Consider the following 27302-nt stretch of genomic DNA (forward strand, 5'->3'; position numbering starts at 1 on the left):
ACACCAGTCTTACCTCCCACTCCACCCCCCAAAAAAGCAAGGCAGTGTAGTGACTCGTGACTATAATTCTATCTCCTCAGGAGGTGGGAGTAGGAGGATTTGGGTCCATGGCTGGCCTGAGTAAAAGTTCAAGACCCTATCTGAAAAGCAAGCTGAAAGTAAAAGGAACATGGGCCGTGGCTCCAGTGGTAGAGCAGCTTGAGGCCCTGAGTTCAATCTCTAGTACCACCCAAAAAAACTTTGTAAGGACCCCAATAAATTGCATTGTGTGATCCATACTGGGTGTGTCTGCCTTTCTGTGGTCTCACAGGATCTCATACACCAGGACCAGGTTGTGGGTTGTTCTGAAAAACTGGTCTGAGACTTTTATACTTACCAGTTGGTAGACGTGTTTGAAATACGTCATACTTGCAGAGAACATGTGACTCAACAAAAATGACAAGATTTTACACCTGGGACAAGAGTACAGAATCATTTCTTATTTGGAGATGAAACTTATCCCAAACCTTTGACTGGCCTTTCCTTCCCCGCCAACACTCCATGACAGCTTCTATTTCTGCCAGGTAAAAGGCCACCAGCTAGACTGGGACTGTGGCTCAGGTGGTTAAGTGCTTTAGCCAGGCCAGGTCCTGAGTTCAATCCCCAGTATTGCGCCCTGCCCCTCCGTCACTCTTTGGTCCTGCTAGCCTCAAACCATGATCCTTCTAATCTCCACCTCCCAAATTGCTGAGATTATAGGGGTGAGCCACCACGCCAGGCCTCTCCCCACCCCCAGGTGCTGTGGCATGAACCCAGAGCCTCAATCAGGCTAGACTTGTCTAACACTGAGCTACAACCCCAGCCTAAATGCTCTGATACGTACATTTGTAGTTGAAGATAAATGGTAAAAAAAAAAAGAATTAATAATAATAATAAATAAATTATCCTTATAGTTTAAATTTCTTCTTAGTTAAATAGCAAACGCCCTACAAGCTCAGGGAGGCTGCCAAAGGCAGAAGTGGCTACAAGTTGTACAGCAGACCCTGGCTGCCAGCCTAATCGATCTCTCATCCTAAGGAAATGTTCCCTTTTCCACCTCATTTTGCATTTATCTATCTTTTTTTTTCCTTCCCCACCCCTCCAAGGCTGGGGATCAAACCCGGGTCTCCTCACATGCTAGGCAAGCATTCTACCACTGAGCCACACCCCCGCACACATTCTCTATCACGGCAGAATTCCCACTTCAGCCCATCCTCTATTACAGCCCAGGTCCACCGTGATCAATCACGCGTGATTTTCCTCTTGTACATTTTCATATAGTAAAAACAAGTGTTAGGGGATTAAAAAAAAAAAGAAAACCCTCACAAAGGAATGTCATTTCAAACAGTAAAGAAGACTTCTGGCACCAAGGGGAGACCGGAAGCGCAGCAGAGGGAAGTTGACAAGAACCCAACCACTCTCAGCAGAAAGCCAGGACCGGCTGTAGCGCCCAGCCTGCGCTTGGGAGCGGCTCCTTTAAGAGGCGGGGCTAAGGGGCGGGGCTTGGCGGCCGCCCGCTTTCCCAGCCTGCCCCGCGCCTGCGCGACGGCGGTTCGGCCACGTCCCTGGCCACGTCGCGCCCGCTCTCGCCATCTTCGCCGCTTCCTCTCAGGGGTCGCCGCCTCCGCCGCCTCCTGAGCCGCTGAGCCTCGGGGCCGCCGCGCGTTTGCTACCTGTCGCCGCCGCCATGAACATCTTCCGGTTGACCGGACTCTTGTCCCATTTGGCGGCCATCGTCATCCTGCTGCTGAAGATCTGGAAGACGCGCTCCTGTGCCGGTGAGCGGCCGGGCGAGGCCCAAGAGGCTGGGGCGCGCGGGGCCGGGGCTCCCGAGGGGGCGGGGCGGGGGGGACCCCGGCCGTCCCTGGAAGGGGGCTGGGATCGCGGTGGCCATCACGGCCGTCGGTGGGCGATGGGCCCGGTGTGAGGGGACTCTGCGGCCCCTCGCGGTGGCCCTGCTGGTGTCGCAGCGCAGCCCCGCTGGACTCGGTTTGCTCCTGAATTTGAGCCGTGGGCCCAGGGGGCGCTGGCCGCGCTGTGCGGTGCCCTGTTCTGTCTGAAAACTTTGGAATGGGGGTCCGGTGGGCGTGTCCCTCATCCGGGGGATTCTCCGGGCGGAACCCAGGTTGGAGACCCTCGGATCAATGGGACTGGAGAGGGGAGGAAGACAGGACCGTGACCTGACGTGGCAGCGGGGAGATGGGGGCCTGGGAGGGCCGGGGATAGAGGTCATCTTGCTGCCCACCCTGCCCCTGCAAGGACGGGGCTGTAGGATAGTGCTGGTTTGTAGGGGGTTCGGGTCAGGTCACCCAAGCCCTAGAATCCCGGATCGCACCCGCCATCCGCAGGGCTGGGGGGGCTTGGGTCTTTGAGTTTGTTGACGCAGTTCGTGCTGCTTTGAGAGGCAAATGATTTCTTAAACTTCGAGGGCCTTCATCTATCTAATAACGGGTTCTGCTAAATCTGCGGCTCTGGGTACCCTTGAGGTCCCATGTGGTCCCACGCGGTTCCTGGCTCCACGTCACCAGTGAGTTGGCCTGGTCCCTCCCCACAGGACATGCTCATTTCATGCAAGTCTTGCTGGGAGCCAGTGCAACAAACCTCTCCCAGATAATGGAGTTGTATATTTCATTAAGGAAGGCACATTTTAAATAGTTTCGTCAAATGCAAAGCCTTCCTTAAACTTATAACTTTGAAGAACTCCAGAACTTAATTTTTTCAGGCAGCGAAGGATGGGAATCCTAAAGGACCTGGGTGGCAGATTCCACTTATCTGGTTGATTTATAAAAATCTTCACTTCTAAAGTAACACTGTGTCTTTGATTCTGCTGTCTGCAGGCCTCACCTGTCTCCCAGGAACATAGCTGAGATCCAGGAAGTAAGGAAAACCAAAAAAAGAACTTTGAGCACTCAACATAGATGTTACAAAGTCCATGTACTATGTACTGAAGCCAGTGTGTGTTACATGGAGGTGACGTACACTGAAAGGCTCAGTTGCATGATTTCCAGTGACAGCCAAGCAATTGTGATAGCTAACTTTAAGCACTTTCTGTGTATTGAGTAGTCAACTAAGTGCTTTCCATGACTTACTCGAGACATCCTTAAAACAACGTAGGGGTAGTTGCCATTGTCCCTGTTCTGAGAGAGAGGAATCTCAGAAGGTAATCGTAGTGACAGAGCCAGGGTAGAAACACAATCAGTAATTCACAGTTAAGGATTTTGACTAAATCTGTCTGCTTTGGCCTAAGGAGTTAGTTTAAATGTTTGATGCTAGTGGATTAGGTCTTTTTGTTCTTGTACTAAGATGTTACTTTCAATCTTTAGTTTTACTTCAAAATCTTTGTATGAGTGTGGGTCCTAGAATCTCCTTTTCTGGCAGGTAGTTAATTTGTATCCACACTAAAATGTTGGGGAGAATTCCTAATTCTTAAGAGGATGGTGAGTTGCAAGGAGAGGGTCTGCTGTTTTGTTTTTTACATATTCATTGTTTTCATTTGGGAGGTTGAGAGCATTAAGGAAAATGGAAAGTACTTCAGCTACAATGCCAACAAAGGGCCGGGCATTGGTGGCTTACACCTGTAATGCCAGCTACTCAGGAGGCAGAGATCAGTAGGATTGTGGTTAAAAGCCAGCCCCAGGCAAGTAATTCTGGAGACCCTATCTTGAAAAAAAAAACCCATCACAAAAAAGGGCTGGGGGGGATGGCTCCAGTGGTAGAATGCCTGCCTAGCAAGAGTGAGGTCCTGAGTTCAAACCCTAATGCCACAAAGGAAGATAGTGTGTGTTCCCAAGTATTTCTGGCCGGTGGATTTCCTTCTGGTGTGACTTTTCGAAACCAGCCTCTTAAAAAATGAAATCTCCAAGATCTTTGTCAGAAATCACCAAGATCATTGCTTCAGAATTAAGTGCTGGGCTTCACTAACTGTGTTGTTTTTCCATCCTAAATTATAAAAGTTGTTGAAAGAATAAGAACTTGATAGAATTTCTCATATAACAGGAATAGGAGACAATATAGAACCAGCTTGTGTTTCTCACCTCAAAAATACTGGGATGGGGCTTATTTTAGGATTTTGGCACTTTTGAACAGGCCTGCAGCCTCCAAACCACAGGCCCTTTTTCCTAAGGGTGAGGGACAGGGTGGGCTTGGGAGGAAGCTGGGATTCAGTTTCCTGCAATCTCATTCCAGAACAGCTCCTATTAAGGATCTGTTTTTAAAAAAGTGGGACAGTGAGTTGATCTTGTTTGAATCTGCATTCTTTTATGACTGCATCTGCCATTGTCATTACAGAGGGCTCCCCAAAATGAAGGGTGAGTGTCATATTTCTGAACTATCATGGCAGTCTGATCCTCGGTATGCTCAAATCATCGCTCTCTTTCTGTCCTAAACGCTGCCTAGATAACCTGGGAGAACAAGCATGGCGTTTAGATGAAGGGGCTTCTATCTCTGTTTCCCTGTAGGCGGTTAAGTGCTCTATCTACAGAGTTTGAGTGACAGGGGAGTCCCGAGAGCCATGACCCCCAGCCCTCCTCCCCTGCCTGGTCTCTCTCCTTCCCTCCTAGATGTTGTTATGCAGGCTACAAACTTGTCAACCTCCCAAACAGTGTCTCTGCATATCACATATTTGGGTTTATATTTTTAAGTAAGTGGAAAATACCTCCTTTTATTGCTGACACTGAGTACTTCGGGAAGCTTTTGCATCATATTCCCAACTCCCTCTTGGTGCTGTTATTGAGTGCTAGTCTCTGGAGTGATCATTGCTCTGAAGCATTTATTAACCACCTGCTGTGTGCAAGGCACCCAGGCAATTCACAGCAACCGCTGGCAACAATCAAAGTTTTTGCTCTGGAAGCTGCAGTAGACTGCTTGCTTAGCAGGCTGGAGGTTCAATCCCCAGCGTTGAAGGGGGGAAAAAAAGGCACCAGCAGTTCAGATGAGATGGTAAGACACACGTATGAAAAGATAAAAACGTGGATATGTGGATGTCAAACCAGATGGGCAATAAATAGTATGGGTGTGAAGCAACAAAAAAGATGCCAGAGATGCCTCTGGCTTCCCAACAAGGAGTGTAAAGAACTCCGCAGAAAAGAATAAAAGTTTGCCGATGGACACAGGTGACCTGAATGTGTATTCGTACCATGGTCCTGGGTAGGACCGGGCAGACTGAGGAAGAGACAAGGTGACACATGCCTCTAAGTTAACTTGTTATTTCAAAATATAATCAAAGACAAGAAACCAAGAGAAATAATCTGTAGTATAGGTGACAGTAGGTTAAGAACCATCAAAATTGACCAAGTTGGCAGTTCACAGAAAATAAGACCAATTGGCATGCAGAAATCCCCGGCCTCACTAGTTCTGAACTTGGGTGTGCAAATGGCAGCACACACCATTATCTACCCACTAGGTGGAGAAAGTGGAAGTGTTACGCTGAGGAAAAGGGCGTTCCCTGCAGGTGTTAATGGCCTGGTCGCTGCCTCCCTAGGACAGGTTTGGCCGTGCTAGGTGACAGTGTTCATGTTTATTGTACCAGTAGTTTTAAGGAATCTGGGCTATAGAAATTGTCATATGTGAACAAATGACATAAAAGTATAAAATGTTCATTGTACCTAAGTAAGTGCAAAACACCATCTATAGGTACAAAGATGTTTGTGCAAGATTTATAACAAAAATTGTAAACAACGCAAAGAACTGAGCTAGAGTGAGACATACTCATAGCAGGGAATGATGAATCTGAGACATAGCTTCAAAAAGCACGCTTAAAGCCACCATGAGCCATGCTTTGAGGGGTAAATGTATACAGTACCTATACACAAACACATAGAGAAGGGGCTTTTGAAAAGCTTGGGAAGTTACACTTGGAAGTGGCAGGGGTGTTGAAAAAGACCTAATCACTTTTGGGATGAGCAGTACTTAGGGGGCGGTACCGCTCTAGCCGTGCCTCCAGCCCTTTTTGCTTTAGCTGTGTTCCAGAAAGGGTCTCCAAGAATCCTACAGGCGTGCACCACCATGCCTGATCCTTTGTTGAGATGAGTCTCACTTTTTGCCCAGGCTAGTCTCAAAGCACAGTCCTTTCAGTCTCTACCTCCCTAGTAGTTGGGATGAGCTACTATGTCCCTGATCTAAAAATGCAACTTTTAACTACATCAGACTTTAAAGTAGCTACACTGAAGTATATAGTAGCTCAGCTTTGTGAGTAAAGACAGGAGAGATGTTAAGTTTAATGAGTGACTTCCATTTGACAAGTGATGCTACTTACTATGGATGTTTGGTGCACTTGGTACTAGGACATCAGTGTCTGAAGTGCTTACAGTGCATATTCTGTGAGTGCTTGTTACCTGAGAGCTTTGGTGTATGTTGTTCTAAAACCAGGTTGTTGGTGTTGGCTCGGGTGTGGCTCAGTGGTAGAGCACTTGCCTAGTATGCATGAGCCCTGGGTTCAATCCTGGCACAGCAAATCAATAAATTAAAATGGAGATAGGGCTAGAGGTAAGGCTCAAGTGGTAGAGCATTTGCCCAACAAGCAGTTACTAGCAAACACTCCACAGCATCCCCCGAGGTGATTCCTGGGCCCCTCACATCCTCAGCTGGGATTCCTGCCTTTCTGTGGAGACTGACATTTCTACAGTGCAAAGGGAAAGGCTGCTAATTGCCAATCAGGATCCAAGCCAGGGAGCACAGTGTAGAATCATGTAAGCATCTGGGGATTCCCAGCATGCTGGTCCCTGCCTGGATTCTGCACCATGGTGCCAGTGCTGTCTGTCCTCCTCTCTACCCTGTGCTCACCCAGGGAGCTCTCCATGCTCTAGCTGGTAGTGAATTGGGACAGAGCACATTAACTGTTCAGGCGAAAGACACAGCTGGACTTGGAAATGCTTTAGAAGTGTATTCCCCAAATACCACACAATGAAAATTTGCCAAGTGACACGAAAAGGTGACTGCCTTTTTCTTTTCTCCATGTGTCCATTCATTCAGCAAGTATCTTGTGGAGCCTGCTGTGTGTCAGGCCCAGGGTCCCACATAAGGAATACAAAACGGAATAAGGCACGACCCCTGCCTATCTCAGCTTTGTGGTGAGTGGAGGTTTGGGGAGAGAGGAGGCAGGAACCCAATCATAGTGTGTCTTTTTAAGTCTGTAAGAAAAACGAGGGCAGCAGCTGGATGAATCAACAGCACAAGGGAGGATGTCCCAGAGGAGGTGACAGGTGAGGTGAATCTCAAAGAGGAGTGATTAGAGCTATATTATTGTCCTTGGTGTTTAGTACAGGAATGCTGAAAATGAGGACAGAAGTACTCTGCCTGGTTTCCAAAGCTGCTTTAGAATAAACCCTTTTTATAATTTTTCTTTCCTTTTTTTTTTTTTTTTGGTAGTACTGGGATTTGAACTCAGGACTACACACTTGCTAAACAGGCAAATGCTACCACTTGAGCTGTACCTCCAACCTCCCCTCCTCCTTTTTTTTTTTTTTTTAAAGAATCAACCCTTTATGGAAAAATTTGCCCATCTGTATCCTGTAAGGTTTTTGGTAGAAGTGGGATTTGAACTCAATGCTTCACACTTGCAAGGCAGGCACTCTACCACTTGAGCCACACGTCCAGTCCATTTTGCTATGGTTTTCTTGGAGAGGGAGTTTCACAAACTATTTGCCTGGACTGGCCTTGAACTGCATTCCTTCCAGTCTTAGACCCCACAGTAACTAAGAGTATAGGTGCTCAGCTTGTATCCTATAAGTTTGAAACATTAGGTGGAACCATACAGCAAGCAGACTGGAAACTTATCTTTGAAGGCTTCAACAAACATCCAGTGTGAGTTGTCTGCTTCCAGTTTCTTTCCCCATCTCGGGTCTAGTTTTTACCATCAGCTTCATGGCTTCTCCTTTGAACACCGATCTCTCATGGAAAAAAGTCCTCGTTGCTGAGGAAAAGACTTAACAGCACATGTGCTGCCTGAATCTCTTCCTTTGGCTCTTGAAATTGGTTTCTGTTGATGGGTTTGGAAAGAGTCAACTTTTCTTGGTTTCTCTTTAGATGTTACTGTGAATAAGCTGGAACTGTAATTACTCATACTTAGAAAATAACATTCTTGCATCCAGGTTCTTAGTTTCAGCAAACTATGAAGTGTCATTGAAAAACAATGTGATTTATTTTATGTCCCGGGGTGTTATGAATGTCACTTGGTTGTAGTGACTCTTCTGTTAAATACATGCTTACTAAAATGCATAATGGTGCTGGGCATGGTGGTGCACACCTTGATCTCAGCACCCAGGAGGCTGAGGCAGGAGGATATAAAGTTCAAGACCAGCCTGGGAGAGAGAGAGAGAGAGAGATCCTGCCTCAAAACAAAAACCAAAATGATGTATGATGAATCTAAAAGATGGAGTTTAATTTTTTTTTATTTGTAACTTTGTTGTTGTTTGCTATAGTGGGGTTTGAACTCAGGGCCTCTTGCTTGCTAGACAGGCGCTCTGCCATTTGAGCCACTCCACCAGCCCTTTGTTTTTGTTATTCTTTTGGATAGGGTCTCGTTTTTGCCCAGGGCCAGCCTAGGACACAGCCCTCCTACCTGTGCTTCCTCCATTGCTGGAGTCACAGGTGCATGCCACCACACCCAGCTTGTTGGTTGAGATGGGAGTCTTTCAAACTTTTTTGTCGAGGCTCACCTCAAACTTTGATCCTCCTCATCTCCACCTCCTACCAAGTAGGTGTGCACTGTTGTGTCATTATTCCAGGGGACGAGAGGCTCCTGCTTGGAGACCTAAACCAGTCTCCTCAGCTGATTCCTTGTCCCCTTAATCAGAGTAGCTTCCAACTCCACCCTCCAAAGATTTGTCACCATGGAGAAACTGGGTTTGGGCTCTGGTTTGTTGTGATGGCACTGGGGATTGAACCCACGGCCTCAGCATGCTAGGCAAGCATGCTTCTACTGCGTCATATGCCCCTAGCCATGGAGACCGTATTTTAAAATGGAAAGATCCAGAGGTAAAGACAGTTACAATGCTAATAATAGCCCAGCTGTTGAAAGAAATGTACTCCTGCCTGAGGTGACAGAATGAGAAGCGCAGTGCTCCTTGGAGGACACCCGTCCTGGTGTGCTGGTGGTACAATGAAGTCACTTTCCTAGACTCACCTATCACAGGAAGACAAAAGCTGGCAGGGCCTTCAAGAGTAGTGCACACTGGGATGCTAAAGGAAAGAAAAACTGGAAGTACTCTTGGTTACTCACAGTTGTCCTAGACCCGGGCCTCCGACGCCAGCCCTTGCCCCACACACACTTCCCGTGTCGCTCTCCAGGACTTTTCTCATGCTTTCTTTCTGTTTGTTCAGGTATTTCCGGGAAAAGCCAGCTTCTGTTTGCACTGGTATTCACAACTCGCTACCTGGATCTTTTTACTTCATTTATTTCATTGTATAACACGTCTATGAAGGTATGGTATGGTATCTGACAGAGTGCATTTTATCCATAATGCACAGACCTGTGGGACATTGTTCCTTTATGTCATCTGTGTCTTGGTTAAAAATCATATCTAAAGACGCTGGCTTTGTTTTGTTTTGGTTTGTTTGGTTGTTTGTTTGTGGTATTGGGGTTTGACTCAGGGCCTCACGCTCACTAGGCAGGCGCTCTGCCACTTGAGCCACTCCGCCAGGCCTAAATGTGTTGTTCCTGTCTTTAAAACTTTCGCCACCTTGACAGCCTTGTATATGTGACTGCGAATAATTGTTTTGTTCCGAAACAGCATCTGTTTAATTGGAGCCCTGGGCCCTAGAGGCTTTAAAATGTAAGTTCCTCAAGCATGAGGAAGCTTCCAAAGCTCTTGCTAGCCCTGCCTGCTCTGTTGTCAAGCAGTGGGAATTACTGATTGCCCCAAGAAGTCAGAACACAAGCAGGAGTCCAGCTAGGAGAACTTACTGGTCACAGCGTCTCGTGTCACCACCCTGTGAGGCACCGTGTGGAGGCTGCTGCTTGTTTGCTTCTCTCCACTGAGTCCATTTTTCTTAGACTTCTGCTGCACTTAAACAGCACCTGTACCAAAAATTACTTTTTTATACATAGATATTGCTGCTGCTGCTGCTGGTGGTACTGGGATTTGAACTCAGAGGTTTACACTTGCTAGGCAGGCATTCTACACAGCCCTTTTTGGAGATAGTCTGGTTATTTTGCAGATAGATTATTGGTTTTGCCTAGGCTGGCCTGGACCGTAATCTGTCTATTTTATGCTTTCTGCCATAGCTGGGATGAGATGTGTGTGCCACCACACACAGCTTTTTCCATTGAGATGGGGGTCTCAATAACTTTTGCCCAAGTTGGCCTGAACTGTGATCCTCCCAGTCTCAGCCTCCCAAGTAGCTAGGATTGCAGGTGTAAGCCACTGGCACCAGGCTCAGAAGCATTTTTATGAGCAGAGATTAAAGTAGATAAAGCAGTATTTGGATCTGTCGTCTTTACCAAATAGCAAATTTGAGCCAGGCACTGGTGTCCATGCCTGCAATCCTACCTACTTACGAGGCTGACATGGGAGGATCGTGGTTCAAAGGCAGCCCGGCAAACAGTTTGCAAGACCCCATCTCAAACATAACCGGAGCAAAAATGAACTGGAGGCATGCCTTAGCTCTAGAGTGCCTACTTTCTAAGGGTGAAGCTCTGAGTTCAAACTCTGGTCCCACCAAAAAGAAAAAAAATTGCAGTCACCTCTCATGGCTCCATTATTTATTACCAAGTGATAGGAGTCTAATTACTTGTCTTCAAAATGACTAGGTTTCTGCTCGTTGTCTAGCCAGTTTAAACTGCAGGCAATAGAGGTGTATGAGCGAAAGCCCCCCACTTCAGGCAGAAATCCTGCTTGCGTGGTGGGAGGTTATTTTTTATTCGGATTTTTGGTTTGTTTTGGCAGTACTAGTGTTTGAACTTGGGGCCTTGTATTTCCTAGGTAAACACTCTACCAACACTTTGTGCTGTGGTCTGTTTTGCAGGTAGGGCCTCACACTTTTTGCCCCCTACCATCCTTCTCCTACCTCTGCCTTCTGCCTAGCTTGGATTATAGACATATACCACTATGCCCAGCTTGTTTTGTGACATGGGATCTTGCTAACTTTTTTGTTGGGGTTGGCCTCAAACCATGATCCTCTGATTTCCCCATTGCCCATGTAGCTGGGATTACAGACATATGCCACCACGCCCACCTGCTTGGTTGTGGTTTCTAAGCATCATGTCCTGAAAGTCGGTGGAGTGAGAGCCAAGCTATATGTACTTGCCTTTAACTGCTGTGTGCTGGCGACAGGAGAGCTCTTCTTTCCCAGCAGCTGCTGAGGCCCGATAGGCTAAAGCTCCATGGGCACAGGCCACCATTCTTGAAGCACTCAGCTAAGTTCTGTTCATTTTAAAAGTGTTTTTATTGTTGTGTTGTATCAATGAAGTAATCAGTAATGGCATTTGGCTTGAATCTTCCCTTCATTCATTCACTCACTTGTTCCCTCATTCATTCATTCATTCAAGAAAACCTTTGGCCCAGCAACCTCTGCACCAGGGCACATGGGTGGATGGAAAGAGAGGTCTGAGAAAAGGTGGTGGAATTAACACATCTCATGAGCCAAATTCTCCATCAACCACTTGATTGGGCAGGGATAAATGGAGAAATGGACAGGGTTAGGCCACACCCATGGGTCATTACTCTGTAGTGGGGACACAGGTGTGCACACAGCCCAAGTAGAGCAAAGGGAGTGAGGAGGGAGATGGGGAGCCATGATGCCAGCTGCAGGGCATGATAGTGGCAGGGGACAGCCTCAGGATCTCCAGATGGGCTTTTCTCCATCATCACAGTGTGAGAGGCCCCTTGGGAGACCTCTGTCCCACAGTGGGCTCTACAGTCCTCTTTGTACAGAGCAGGGGTGATGTGTCCCTGGGCTGAGAGGGTCAGCCTGCTCTTCTTCCTGGCACTTGACTGCAGGTGCATGTGCTCCCTGGCTGTCCCTCTGACGAGGGCTCTGATTTCTTTCCCCAGATATCTGGCCAATGACATGGAAGAGGACAACCAGGCTCCTAAGCAAGACATATTTTACTTTCTTTACGGAAAGAACTACTTCCAGCACCCTCTGTTCCACAAGTTACGGTACCAGATGATGCGATCCATGGGCTGGAGGATGCGGGTGTCCCGAGAGGAGTGTGAAGAGGTGAGGGTCCGGGCTGCGAAGGACTTGGGGGGAAGGCTCTGGATTGGAGAGCGAAGGAAGGAATGGGTTTGGGAACTAGAAAGAAGTGGAGGCCGGACATGGGGAGAGGTCTCCCTGGGGAGCAGCACTGTTCATGAAGCTGTTTTTCTTTCCGGATCCAGGCCTATAACCCGGACCTCTGGGTGTGGGGGCGAGACCGCACCCACCTGCCTTAGAACTCTGTTCCATCATCGGCTTCAGTAAAGGTGTGTCTGTGTCCTTGTAGTGTGCCCAGGGCGATTTGATGTCTGCTTAGGAAATCCTGAAACCCCCTTGCCTGACCACTCCGTGCCACACCTGGTGCCACACCATAAAGCAGCCCAACCATCCCAGGCTGTAAGACACTCCCGGTCACTGCACAGCCATAGAAATGACAACCAGAGAGAAGTGACCCTGAGAGACGTGCTGGGGGCCAGGGGCCGGCCATATAGCCAGGCCTCAGAGACACCCAAGTGTCGCTAGGGCTCGGATGAGGTAGAAATCCTTTAACCCAAAGCCATTGGGTCCGAATGGCAGCTGTGAGCAAGTGCTGATTTCTGTCAGCCGCGAGTATCCGCTAGCTGTAACCTCCATATGCCCATCATCCGAGCTTTTGCCGTCACTTCTTAATTCAGTCTTGACCTAGGGTCCCATGCGGTACCAACTCTGGGGACTCACTGATAACACAGTGATGTGGGAAGTAAAAATAGGAGGGTCAGGATCTAGGCAGGCATGGGTACAAAACAAGACCCCGTAGGAAAATAACTAAAGCAAAATAGGACTGCAGCCATGGCTCAAGTATAGTAGAGCACCTGTCCAGCAAGTCAAGGCCCTGAGTTCAAACCCAAGTGCCATAAGAAAAAAGAAAGAAAGGGAAGGAGGGAAGGAAGGAAGGAAGGAAGAATGGAGAAATGGAGGGAAGGAAGGAAGGAAGAATGGAGGAATGGAGGGAAGGAAGGAAGGAAGGAAAATGGGAGGAAGGAAGGGGGAGGACAGAGGGAGGGAGGGAGAAAGGAAGGACGGAAGGAAGGAAGGAAGAAGAAAATGTGGGAGGTCTGAATATTATCAATGACAGATGGCCACTAACTAGTTTAGTCCTAATTTGACTTGAAACAAATTTCCTATGGCCAGAATTCTCTTTGAAATTTCTTGTTCTCCTTACCCTACCACTGTTGGACCAAGTTCCCCTCTTCTCCCTTTCCCCTCAAGTTTATGGTCAAGAACGTTGGTCGGAACTGTGCGCAGCTTGCGGTGGCTGCACACAAGCCACACCTTAACAGTGATGGATGTGAGCAGAGCATTGAGCAAAGGTTTGATTTTTGTAGAGCACAGCTAGCCCAGTTCACGCGAGGATGAAACATCGGGAGTTTGGTTTGGGATTCGGGTTCTGGTGTCCTGGTTCATGACATCCTGACGTCAGGTATGCTGTCGCACGGTCAGAGGTTCACATTTTCAGTAAGTGGAGAGGACCACGGTCTGAGTTTAGTCCACAGTCGCATTGTGAGTTCACACCTAGGGAACTGTGTCTGACATCGCTTTTTTCTTCCTTCCTTGAGCAGAATCACCTCATGTTCTGCTCTACAGAAGACTGTTGGGCCTGACCTCAGGGCTTAAGTGATTGTTGGAGTCATGGAAAGAAAAGCCCAAGAGTCATCACAATTCTTGGTGATGCTTCAGAGCTGGGCATGGTTGTGTATACCTGTAATCCAGCTAACTGGGAGATAGAGACAGGACGTCAGGAGTCGGAGGCCAGCTTAGGCAAAGCTAAGGAGAACCTAGCTTAAAGCAATAAAATAAAGGGCTGGAGTCATAGCTCAAGGGATAGAGTACCTCCCTGGCAAGCACGAAGCCTGCTTTCAATCCCCAAGACTGGATGAAGGGCTAGAGGTGAATTAGGATCTGTAAGTGGTTCCAAACCCTTGTTGGGACTGACTTAGCCTGTCGATCACCTTCCTCCTGGAGCATTGCCTCTTGACATCATTTCTCTCTGCCTTCCAGATCGCCGTGCCCAGGGAGATGGGAATGTTCATCAGGAAGTCTAAACCAACACTGAAGCCAGCTGGAGCAAGGAAGAGCGAGGAGTTTCCCAAACCTAGAAGAACCCAGATTCTTCCAGAACAAGCCTAATAAAACTACCCCACTCCTCGGTGTGGGGGCACACCTGGGAGTCCATGAAGGAATGAAGGGAAATCAGGCCTTGCTGGGTCGCTTCTTTCCTGAGGCACCTGTAGTCTCACCAAAATTCACGTTGCGGTCATATGCTCACGTATATTTGGTTTGCCAGATTTGATGACTGTTTTTAATATGTAAACTTAGACACGTGGGATCATAATAGAGTTAGTGTAAATATAGTTAATATAAATCATAAGTTATATTGAATTATTTTGAATAAGTTGGTCATAAAATGTTTACTATATTTATTTGCAATGTTTTGAGATGGTTGTAGATTTGAAAACATGCTGTTCTTTATATTTTCATTATTCAGATTATAACTTACACATTCATAAATGTTTTTACTCTTACAATAAGTTCTTTTTATCCATTCTACTTATATATTATAGCTATGTAAGAATACTCAAATTGTTGGGAATATACATTTTTATTTGATGTTTTAGCCTTTGTTGTTGAACTGTGAACATCGACTTGCACTGACAGGTTGGTTTGCCATTTTATAAAGGGTATGTGTTTTGTAAGAGCGCCCATGTTTTGTGTGTTCAAAGAGGACAGGGCCACTCTTCCCTTGGGGAAATACAATAAAGATGAAATGTCCTTTAATCTTCAGGAAGGGTGTGTGGTTTTTTCCTTTGTCAAATATTACTGTTGTGTGCATCAGTTATGCATGTTTGACCAAGGTCTTAGCTCTGAAAAAGAATCCTGGATGATTTTTCATGTGTGAAAAATAGAAGACGCCGCAGATCCTAAGCTGGAATTGGATGCCAGACACGAGGGGAAGCTGTTGAGGGGAACATCAGGAAGAGTAGAAAGAATGCGGAAACTTCCATGGGTGCCTGGAAAAGAATCCCAACTCAGATATAAAGGAACGGTGGACCCCAGAGAGGCCTCCCTGGAAATGGTCCCAGGAGAGGGATGACACAGCGAAAGGTGCACTTGCTCTTTGAGTCATCCTGGGGCACTTTTATCACCACCTCTGGTCCAGTCTTACAAAAGCCAAGGAGAATGGAGAGGGGAGATGAAATAGAAAGAGCTGGAAATAAAGGAGGGTGTAGAATGGAGCCGTTTGTGAGGAAATAAGTTGCAGGAAGAGGTAAGGCTGTTCCAGAGATGAGCACAGAGAGGTTGAGTGACTGCAGAAAAACATGGTGGGAAATGGGGGTGTGGCACAACACAGGAGCAGGTGGGGAAGAAGCAGCTGGACGCCATGTGTCAGCCAGAAGCAAATAAAACCCAAGAGGTAGACAACAGGGTGACAATATTCTGAGGCAAGAGAGCCATCGGTGAGATGCGAATGGGCTTCTAGACAAAGGGGGGCACAGCGTAAAGGGTGGAGGGCTGAACCCGATGAGCTTAGACGAGGCTGCATGTTTTCTCCTACATGGAAGACAGATCCAAAGATAGACACACACACAGAACAAGCGTGATCGCACACACGCTCAGATGTAGAACACATTTGTAAACGTGGAGCTGCTCTAGGGCCTCGGGGGAGGAGGGAGAGGAGGAGAGAAGGCTGGAGCGTCAGTAATGTCGTAAAACATATGCCTGTGAAGGAAGAGGACACAGGGTGTGCACTGAACGCTGCCGAAAATGGGGGTGGGAGGTAAAGGGGTAAGGGGGAGAAATGGGAGGGGTTGAACAAACCAAAGTAAAGTTTACCCACAGTTGGGTTTGAACATGAACTTAAATATTCACAATGAAAGACAGGACTGTAAAATGTGTACAGCGTGTGGGGTGCTAGTGGGAGAGGAGCTGAATGAGGGAGATGAAGGGGAGGGAATATGGAGGATGGACTTCACATATGCTATGAACTAGAGCAAAAAAATCTCTTGCGATTGCTGTAAGTGGGGTGGGGAGGGGTCGAGGGAGAGATGGTGGGTGATCTAATCTATGTGCAATACAAGCCCATCTGGAATTGTCACAATGCAGCCCCTCTACAATGAACAGATCCTAATTTTGAAAAGAGTAATGGATGCTGGCCAGGCACGGCGGCACAGGCTTATGATCCCAGCTACGTCGGAGGCATAGATAGGAGGATGACTATCTGAAGCCGGCCCAGGCAAAAAGTTTGCGAGACCCTATCTCAATACTGAAGCCAGGTATAATGATGCATGCCTATCATCCCAGTATCTGGGAGGTGTAGATAAGAGGAATTTGGTTGAAACAGCTCTGGGCAAAAATATGAGACCTTGTCTGAAAAATAACTAAAGCAAAAATGGGCTGGGAGTATGTCTCAAGTGGTAAGGCCCTGAGTTCAAATTCCAACACCATTTAAAAAAAAAAAAGCTCACAAAGCCTACTGTAAACACATACTGCATCCAAACTGCAGGGAGAGACGAAGAAAGTAGTTTGTTTCAAAGTACTCGATATTTTCAGTGTCTAACTTTGCATCACCCTGACAGAAGCTCACTTTACACATCTATTTCTCAGTGGTCACGCACTGTGACTCTTTTTCATTTATAGGAAAAAGGAAGGAATGTCAGGACCCCTGGCCCACTGCTGAAACGCACAAGTACACACTGTGTGCAAATATTTATACAAGCGGCAAGACCTTAGCATATAAATCATTTTGTTTTACAATGTCCTATTGCCAGTGAGCGCCCCCAAATATTAAGACTGGTGTATGGATCCAGCCTGACACAACTGCAGCCATCTTTCTTGAAATGGCCGTGATCACCCCTGAGAAACTGAGGCTGGTTTTTCCTGGGGAGTTTCCCAGCAAACCGTGAGGACCCTGGCACCAGGGCTGTGCCTTATTCTTCCAGATTATCATAAGATAAGCCTGGTCCGTTTCAGCCATGATGAAATCACTTTTGTTCTGACTCATAAATACACCCTTTTCTGACCCAAATTGAGGGGATCCAATGGTCTTGCTGGTTCCCAGCACCATGCTTCCACAGAAAGTTCCCAATAACTCGAGAGGCAGAGACAGCAGGGTGGAGGTTCAAGGCCAACCTAGGACTTTATCTCAAACACACCCTGGGTGTGATGACCCTCCCATCTACTCAGGAGGTGGAGGCAGGAAGATCTGGGTCCAAGGCATACAAGTTCAAGTCCGTGAGTTCAATCCCCAGTACCACTCCCCCAAAAAAGTCCCCCAGTGAATTTCACTGTGTGATCCATCCTGGGTCTGCCTGCCTCTTCCTTTGGTCTCACAGTACCTTGGGACAGGCTCTCGCACACTAGGACCAGGTTGTGGGTTGTTCTGAAAAATTGGTCTCAGATTTTTACACTTACCTATTGGTAGACTTGTTTGAAACGCACAATACTTGCAGAGAACACATGACTTAGTTGTCAAAAACCATCCAAGGGTCCCAAAAATAGGAATAAGATTTTACACCTGTGTGAAGAACATAGAGTCGATGCGGACTTGGCTGTGGTGGTACAGTTTGTGAGACCCTATCTCAACACAGAAGCCAGGTGTGCTGATGCATATCTATGCTTCCAGTACCTGGGAGTGTGGATAAGAGGATCTCGGTTGAAACAGCACTGGGCAAACATTTGAGATCCTATCTGAAAAATATGTAAAATATCTGAAAAATAAGTAAAGCAAAAAGGGTTGGGAGTGTCTCAAGTGGTGAGCAGGTGGCCCTGAGTTCAAACCTCAACACTGTTCAAAGCCTTCTGTTTACACATACTGCATCCAAAAAGGGATGCCTAGCAAGTGCAATACCCCGAGTGCAAACCCCAGCACTGCCAAAATGTCTTTCCACTTCACACTCTCGAGGCTATCTGCTTCCAGTCTACTGAAAGTATATTTTTTTTCCTAATAAATTTTACTATTACTGTCACTTAAAAATAGTATGGAGTCATTTCTTATTTGCTCAAGAAATTTATCCCGAACCTTTGAATGGCCTTTCCTTATGCTGAGTATGGGTTGATATTTCTGAAAAATCTTTGTAACGGACACTAACAAGTCTAACCCAGGAGGATAATTTCTGAGTCATAAAGAGGTCGTGGTGTGCGACATGGTTTAATTCTGTCAGTTCCTCCTAAGGAGTGGTGAAAACTCCATCCTGGGAAGTGATCAGGCTCAGAGTTTCTGCTTCCGCCAAGTAAAAAGGCCAAGTAAAAAGCCACGCGCTGGACCAGGGGTGTGGCTCAAGTGACTGAGTGCTTCCAGAAGGTGAGGCTGTGCATTCAATCCCCGGTACTGCCATTTCCCCCAACCCCCCAGTGAAAACCACAGGCCATCCTCAATCTCTCTCTCTCCCACTCTCTCTCTCTTCTGTTTTGCTATATAGCCCAGACTGGCCTTGAACTTGCAATCTTCCTGCCCTTGAATCCTGAGTTCTGGGATTACAGGTGTGCACCTCATCCCCGCCCCCAACCTTTTGTTTTTTCTTTTTAAAAGGATCCTAGTCATTGAATCAGGGCCCACTCCGACTTAGAACGACCTCATCTTAAATAATTCCATCTGCAAGACCCTATTTCCAAAGGTCACAGTTGCAAGTCCCAACGCATTTGTCAGGGGCAGGCTACACACGTCTCTCTGCCTTCCCTGGGAGTGAAATCACGTGCACAGCCAGGGGACCAAACACTGCTCCTCCACTGTGGCTTCTTCTGCTACCCAGAGTTTCTGGATCTCCAGCCAAGAGGAAATAGGAATTGATGTGCATTTCTGCCTAAAATCATAGGAAGGCAAGTGGGGGAGGTCCCATGCAGATCCACGGCCGTGGAGAGCCCACCCTCCATGCACCTGAAAATGTCCAAATCAGGTCTAGGAGAGCACTGGATGACCAGGCTGTCCAGCAGGATGGATGGAAAAGGGGGGTGGGGAATGGGGTGGGAACTGCTTTTTCCTGCACTCCCTTTGCTGTGTTACCTGGGATTTTTTTTCTGCCCTCTCTGGGCCTATTTTCTGTCGTGTGAATCAAGTGTGTAGACACTTTACTTGTGAGTATTCACCAGTGAGTCTTTTGCCTGGCCCCATGCCCGTACTCAGTAGGCGCTCACTAGCTACTTGCTGAGTGGAGGATGGGGTGGGTGCCAACCAAGCTGCTCAGTGGGACACATCTGTCAGGCCATTTTCAAAGGGTGAAAGGACCCAGGTCAGCTGTCCTGAGCAGGAGCTGGAGATGGTGTTGAGGTGGGGATGAGAGACTGGAGGAGGAGGGTGAGAGACTGCAGGGGGAGGGGGAGAGACGGGAGGGGGAGGGGTGAGAGACTGGAGGGGGAGGATGAGAGACTGGAGGTGGGGGTGAGAGACTGGAGGGGGAGTGGGAGAGACTGGAGGGGGAGGATGAGAGACTGGAGGATGGGGGTGAGAGACTGGAGGGGGAGGATGAGAGACTGGAGGGTGGGGGTGAGAGACTGGTAGGTGGGTGTGAAAGACTGGAGGGAGAGGGTGAGAGACTGCAGGGGGAGGGGGAGGGGTAGAGACTGGAGGGGGGATGAGAGACTGGAGGGGGAGGTGAGAGACTGCAGGGGGAGGGGGAGAGACTGGAGAGTGGGGATGAGAGACTGGAGGGGGAGGTGAGAGACTGCAGGGGGAGGGGGAGAGACTGGAGAGTGGGGATGAGAGACCGGAGAGGGAGGGGGAGAGACTGCAGGGGAAGGGTGGGGGTGAGAGATTGGAGGGGGAGTTGGAGAGACTGGAGGGGGAGGATGAGAGACTGGAGGGGGAGGGGGTGAGACTGGAGCGGGAGGGGGAGAGACTGGAATAGGGGAGAGACTGGAGGGGAGGTGAGAGACTGGAGGGGGAGGGGGAGAGACTGAGGGAGAGGGGGAGGATGAGAGACTGGAGGGGGAGGATGAGAGACTGGAGGGGGGAATGAGAGACTGGAGGGAGAGGGGGAGAGACTGCAGGGGGAGGATGAGAGACTGGAGGGGGAGGGGGAGAGACTGCAGGGGGAGGATGAGAGACTGGAGGGGGAGGGGGAGAGACTGGAGCGGGAGGGGGAGAGACTGGAATAGGGGAGAGACTGGAGGGGGAGCGCGGGCTGTCCTGGACATGGAGCCCCGGGAAGCTACAGCCCACACTGTGCAAACGCAGTGATTCTGTCCCTGCCTCTGACAGGGCATTTGTGTGTCAACAGGTTCCAGAGGTTTGAGCACTAAGGTGGGGGTGAGAACAAAGCCCCCTCCAGGCCCGGGGTCAGCAGGGGTAGGCTTTGCAAAAAAGCCTTCCTTGGGCTGATGTGAGCAGGGACACTGAGGACCCCATCCGTCACCTTCCCGTCCCTGATACAGGACAGAGGGCCACAGTGCCTCTGACAATGTCAAGGTCCCAGACAAGATGCCTGAGCCCAACCCCCAATACAGAAGGAGCCTCGGTTTGTTTCTTAATGAACTACATCCCCCCCTTATCTCCAGGCCACCCAAACTCTGGCTGTACAAGGAGTGGCTGCCCAGGGTGAGGACGCCAGCCTTGTCCCAAGCAGCACCTAGGCAGGCAGGGAAGGGTTGCTTCCCTCAGTCATTTCCCGAAGACATCCTGGGAGCCCTGGCACCTGGTCCTGACCCTGCTGACACCTGTGCCTTGCTCAACACCCCCTTCCCACTGTCCCAGCCAGTCCCCATGGGTGGCCCAGGGCACTGAGCTCAGGGTCTGCAGATTGTGACCCCTGCTGCAGGGTCTGCTCCACCTGGGTGTCTGCACTGCCAACCTGGCCAAGAGGAAGAACAGTCACCTTCTGACACCTCAGTGAATTTGAGGGGCAGAAGAGGAGGCCAGGGCTGGTCGCCAATGGGGAGAGGTGGGCAGCCTCACCTAGCATTGATGTTTTCTGCAGGACATAGCACCCCTACTTCATCTGAGCCACAGGAACTTGAAAACAGTTGTTGTTAGGACCAATGTCCTAAACCTTGGACCTTGCTAATGGGTGCGTCACAGCTCTCTGCCTTAGGATGTTGGGGTTCTCAGGTGTTAGACACTGGCTAGAGGTACAACTGTCTGGTGGGCAGTTCCGAGGAGCCTTGTCAGAGGCACAGCCAGGGAGCATCTGTGCCTGGGGACAGCAGAGAAGCGTGGGGTTGGGGTTTCTCACAGAGCAAGGCCAGGTCGGAGGACAGAGGGCCAGGCGGAGCAGACCCTGTGAGCAGAGTTTCACAGTGGTCAGGCCCTCGGCTCAGTGCTGGCAGGACTCCATGGCAGGACAGGGTGACATGACTCACAGGATATCTTCAGCAAGCATCTTTGGGGGGCAGCTTTTCCAGGCCAGTGTGGGTGCTGCCCAGAAGTGGGCGGGCGTCCTCACCCAGGACACTCAGCAGGCCACCTGGGGGAACAGGTGGTTTTAGTTTGTTGAGAAACTGCAGTGAGGCTCCTTTTGTTTTGGCTGTGGCTCAAGCCTCTCCTCTAGACTTCCAGCATGCTTAGAGAGCTGGCTGTGAAATGTCACAGGATCGGGGACAGGGCAATGATGGCAGCTGTCCCCCTCAGCGTCCCTGCCTGAAACCCTGTGATGAAGGCTTTCCTTCAACCGAGCCTGCTGACCCGACGCTGCGAGGGGGCTTCCCTGTCACCCCCACCTTAGTGCTCACTTCTCTGGAACCTGTGGACACACAGCTGCCCCGTCAGTGGCAAGTAGATGGAATGGTTCCGTTGTCACAGTGTGAGCTGTGACCTCCCAGGGTCCACGTCTGGGACAACCCACCTTCCCCACCCAAGTCTCTCATCTGCACAGCAATACCGCCTCAGCTCCTGCTCCAGGATGGCCGAACTCAGCGTTCAGCCTTTAAAGTCCTGAGAGACATGGCACACTGACCAGCTGGGCTGGCACCGTCTCTATTCAGGTGGTAGCTAGTGGGCACCTATGGAATATGAGGCATGGGGCAGGCAGCGGGCTCAGGGTGAATCCTCGGGAGGGAAGTGGTCAGTGCCCTTGATTCACATAAGGAAATTGAGGCAAAGGAGACATGACAGAAGGGTCTCCCCACCCCCACACCTCCTATTTCTCTCATCCTGCTGCAGAGGCAGGACCCCATGACGCCTGCTTGGGAAATTTGCAGGTGCACAGAAGGGGGTCTTCATGTCTATGGGTCTGTGTGGGACCCCCTCCCACTTACCTTCCTATGACTGTCGGTGGAAATGCACGCTGATTCCATTCCCTGGTGGGGGCTGGAGATCCAGAAGTCCTGGGCAGAGGCAGCCACAGAACAGAAACCGCACTCAAGTCCTCAGACATGCAGGCCGAGTTGCACCCTGGGAAGGCAGAGAGATGCACACAGCCCACCCAGAGCAGGAGCTGGGTTTCCCGCTTGCCCGTGTCTCTGAGTTGAACGTGGAAGTGGCTCCACCACGGTTAGGGCCATGAGGCAGGTGGGCAGGCTGCTTGTCCATGAATGAGTTTTACTTGGGGCCCTTACAGAGCAGTGGGGACCGGCACATGCTGGCCTGCCTAGGCCACCACCCATTGGTTATGTGTCCGTATACTTACAGGCAGCAAGGAGGAATCTGTGCAGGGGGGCACTTGTTTTAGAAACTGTGCCCCACTTCCCAGGAGGAAACTAACAGTGGCAGTAGGCTTTCTGCCATCAGATGAAGAACTGGTGTCTTACTCTCACTTCAGCTCGGGCGGTGCCTCTGGTCAGTCATGTCGACAGCTCTCACACCGAGACGGCGGTGCTCACATGTAATCCAGAAGACCCCTTCTCCCACACTTGGGCGACCTGGGAGAGAGAAGAGAAGACCCAGAAGGACGTCCACGAAGCGATGGCCACGAGATTCTTGACAGAGGAGCCGAAGACATACTTTGGAAGAAAGATGGCCCTTCACACATGGTGCTGGCAAAACTCGACATCCACACTGGGGCTGCAAGCAGGTCCCCATCTCTCACCCTGTGCAGAAAGAACTCAAAATGGACCAGAGACCTTAGTTAAGACAGAAACTTGGGAACAGCTGGAGGAAAATGTGGGTCGAAGCTTTGCCATGAATTTCCAAATAGGCATCCAGTGGCAGAGCCCCAGGCGAAGGGGTAAGCACCCAGTACTTACATGACTTAGAACCATGGTCCTCCTTATCTCGGCCTCTCAGTAGCTAGGATTATAAGCATCAGCCACCAGCACTTGGCTTCATTTATTTTTATGTGGATCCATTGGTGTCCAAAGGACAATCACATCTCACTGCATTGTGATTCGCTAAGAAACCTCTATTCCCTAAGACACCAGTTACTAACTAGGATACTCTTTGTCCTTTCACTTTGGAGCTTTTTCTGCTATTAGAGCATGCTATTAACATTCATGCACCTGACAGGAAGAGAGATTTCATCCTAAAAGCCCCATAAGATCCCCATCAGGTCCCTCATCAGACACTCTGGTCCCCAGAAGCCAGTGGGTAGCTACATTCAGAGTGATGAAGGAAACAACTGTCACCGAAGAGCCCTACAGACAGGAAGAGTGGATTGAGTAATGGAGGCATTCCAGGGGTCTCTGTCCCTTCATCCTGCTCTAACAAAATACCTTAGAATCAACAGGAATGGATTTCTCACACTTCTGCATGTTGGCGAGTCAGGGTCAAGGTGCCAGGGAAGTTCATTGTGTGGAGAGTTCAAGCTCTCCCCTGTGACGTGGCATCTTGTTGTGTGTCCTCCCAGGATGAGTGGGTGGAAGGGTTGAACCCAGCCCCTCAAGCTTTTCTCTAAAGGCACACACACTGTCCATGTGTCAGGAACCTCATGGCCTAATTATTTCCCATGACAAATATAACAGCTAGTACTAGCTGGTTGTGGCAGTTCATGCCTGTAATCCCAGCACTGGGGAGTCTGAAGCAGGAGGGTTGTGAGTTTGACACATTGAACGACCATATTTCAAAAATAAGTAAACTGTTATCATTGTGGATCAATCTCTAAAGTGCCTGCCTACCAAATGAGAAGCCCTGAGTTCAAACCCCGGTATCACCAAAAAAGGGAAATACATATATAAATGAAATTTAAATGCTAGTACATTTTTGTTTCTCTATGGTTAGGACTGATAAAAAAGTATCAGTCTGTGCCAGTTAACACACAATACATGAACATATAATTATGACATCAGCCACTGAGGGAGTGGGACTGGAGCAGCCTTTTTTATGTTACTGATTGATTTGCACTGCTATAGGTTCACATCAGAGGGGTATCACTTTTTCCTGTTAAATGGAACCCCCGTGAGTCCCTATAGAACATACACAAAAGAAAATGGGTGGAAATAAATTATTCAGTACACAAATCCACAAAAGAGGTAGAAGAACAGAAAATGAGGGACACAAAGGCCATAGGCATATGGAAAAAAACAACAAAAGGACTGAAGTCCTTCCTTAGCAGGAATTGCTTTCAATAGAAATGGAACAGACTCTACAATCAAAGGATAGAGCATGCCAACATGAACAGAACACACCTCCCTGCTTGCTATCTGCAAGAAACTTACCTCATTTTCTTTTTCTTTTTCTTTCTTCCTTCCTTCCATCCCTCCTTCCTTCCTCCCTTCTTTCTTATATATATATAAAACAATTATGTTTGTATATAAAATAATTATATACATACAATTGTTGAATTCTAGGGATTATACCTATGCAGGTTAGGCAAGTGCTCCACTCCTAGAGGCACACACGCCCAGCCCAAGAGACTCACATTAGATCAAAGACACAAAAAGCTCCTAAGTGAAAGGACAAAGAAATTCCATGCAAGTCATGACCCCATGTGAGCAGGGCTGGTTGAACTCATTTCACCCAAAATACACATTCAATCAAAAAAGTTTACAGGAATCAAGAAAGACACTGACTATTCACAAAAGATTCAATACAAAAAGAAGGGGAAACTTTTATACACATTACCTCACTGAAGAGTGGGCAATCCTAAATTCATGCCTGTGCAGTGCAGCGTCCTCCCTTGGCTAGGCAGAATTTAGGGTAGCCAATGGAGCAAAGTGGTTTAGACCGCCAAAGCAAAAAAAGGAGGACGAAGGAAATAGAAAACAATGAAGTCTAGGTGGGTTTGTTCGTGCTCACTCATGCTGTTGTCCCAGGTACTGGAGAGGCTGAGGCAGGAGGAATATGAGTTCAAGGCCAGCCTGAACACAATTAGCATGAGACCTTTTCTGAGAAAACTAAAAGCAAAAGTACTTGAAGTGTCGCACCAGTGGGGGAGCATTTGTCCATTAAGCACAAGGCTGAGCTCAATCCCCAGTACTGCAAAAAAACAAAAACAAAATACTATGTGTCTAAGTGCATATGATGTCAGGTATGGCTGTACCGGGGTGCTGAGTGTCCATGTCAGGAATCGGGTGTCCTGACCTCATGGCCCTGCTTCACCCCTCTCTGCGCCTAGCATTCTAGTGTGCTCTCTGCCTTTAAGAGGACAAGATGACAGCAACTGTCTAAGCATCTCCCTCCCCTATGGTCCCACCACTGCAGTCTGACTTATGGAACCTGATTGGTCACCTGCCTGGATCTTAGCCAATGACAGAACAGAGAGGATGGTCTCTGCTGGTCTGTCAGGTGCCAGTCATGTGACCTCTCTCTCCAAGATCCCCTTGGTGCTCCTTCCAGGTGAGGAATCTTGTGATACCTGAGAGAGCAGAGTTAGGGATGGAGCCTCTGCCTCCTCTAAGCCTAATTTTGGGGCTATGCCTGTCCCTCCTTGTACCTTTTGTTCACAGAATTCATGGCAGCAACTCTTCCCTTCCAAGCCCTATTTTGCTGTCTGAAGGTTTGATATGGGGTTTGCTCCCAGCTTCTAGGCCAGCTACTTGTGTGATGCTCAATCTACAAACTTTAACTGTTGACTTGCTATGTGCCAGTGTGTCAGGACCTTACAAGCTGCTGGACACAGGCATCAACAAGACTGAAGATGTTCCTGTCTCCAAGGCACTGACACTCGGGCAGCTTACAGAGAAATTGGGAAGACAAAGGCAGATGGAGTAAGTTCACATGAAAAAAAAATCATGGCAGCCAGTGGGATTGTACACACTCGCAATCTCAGCACTTGGGAGGCTAAGCCAGGAGAATCGTGAGCTCAAGACCAGCCTGGGCTACATTACAAGACCCTATCTCAAAAAGGAAAAAACCATGGCTTGGCATATCTGCTTTTTTGTCCCCAATATCCCAAAATTCAAAATTATTGTCACTGTTTTCCCATTCCTTTCACTGTGTATGTGATGGGTCACTTTATTTCAGAAATTTCTATTTCTCAGTCTTAGAAACTATCCCCAAATTATTCCATTGGCGATTTTCTGTTCCTGTTCCCACCTGCTGTTCTTTTTGGAAATAATTTTATTCACTTATTGAATTGGTCCTCAAATATTCTGAAAGATTGACTCAATTTTGCTTCCAAACCATCAACTTATATTTTCCTTTATTATCTTGACTTTCTTATTAAATAATTTGTCTGAATGTTCCTTTTTTTTTTATAGTGCCCTGTTCTTGTTTCATGGATACAGGATCTCCTCTTACCTCTCTGAGAACATGATGAGAATTTTTTTTTTGAAGTACTGGGCTTTGAGCAAGGCAAGCTCTGTACCATATGAGCCACATCTCCAGACCAGAAAACAAATTCTATGTCATAAAAACTTAAAATATAATAAACATTTGGCTAGGAACTGTAGGTCAGTGGTAGAGCACTTGCCTAGGATGCATAAGGCTCTGAGTTTAAGCCCCAGCACTTCAAAAAAAAGTTGATAAAAATGAATGCAAAAACAATAATGAATTGCTTTACTGTTGTGGGAAATTACGAGCTGAGATAGGGGACTCTGAGGCAGATTAGCACAAAGCAATGTTTATTGTGCTGATGACACAGACCCAGCGGACTCATGTCCAAAGGCTGAACCCCGGGAACAAAGGGGTCTCACCTTATATTCCCTTCCAAGCAGGTTAAAAAAGCAAAAAGCAAAGCCCAACCCACGTATGGCTGCATGTGACTCCATTGGCTATTTCATTCCCCCAGTGCTATGTGACCTTCATGTTTTAATTCTTTAAGTTTTATCTCTCTGCTTTGCCATCCTCTCCCCCTGTCTCCTTAGAA

General features: G+C 48.3%; 1 long non-coding RNA gene across 1 annotated transcript; it reads left to right on the forward strand.

The window, feature by feature from the left end:
- Positions 1-863: 863 nt before the first annotated feature.
- On the forward strand, positions 864-14976 carry LOC141424092 (uncharacterized). The gene is made up of 2 exons (XR_012448931.1): positions 864-1796; positions 9337-14976. It is a non-coding gene; the product is annotated as an uncharacterized lncRNA (long non-coding RNA).
- The last annotated feature ends 12326 nt before the right edge of the window (positions 14977-27302 follow it).

Source organism: Castor canadensis, chromosome 6 (assembly GCF_047511655.1).
Source record: "Castor canadensis chromosome 6, mCasCan1.hap1v2, whole genome shotgun sequence".
NCBI lineage: Eukaryota > Metazoa > Chordata > Mammalia > Rodentia > Castoridae > Castor > Castor canadensis.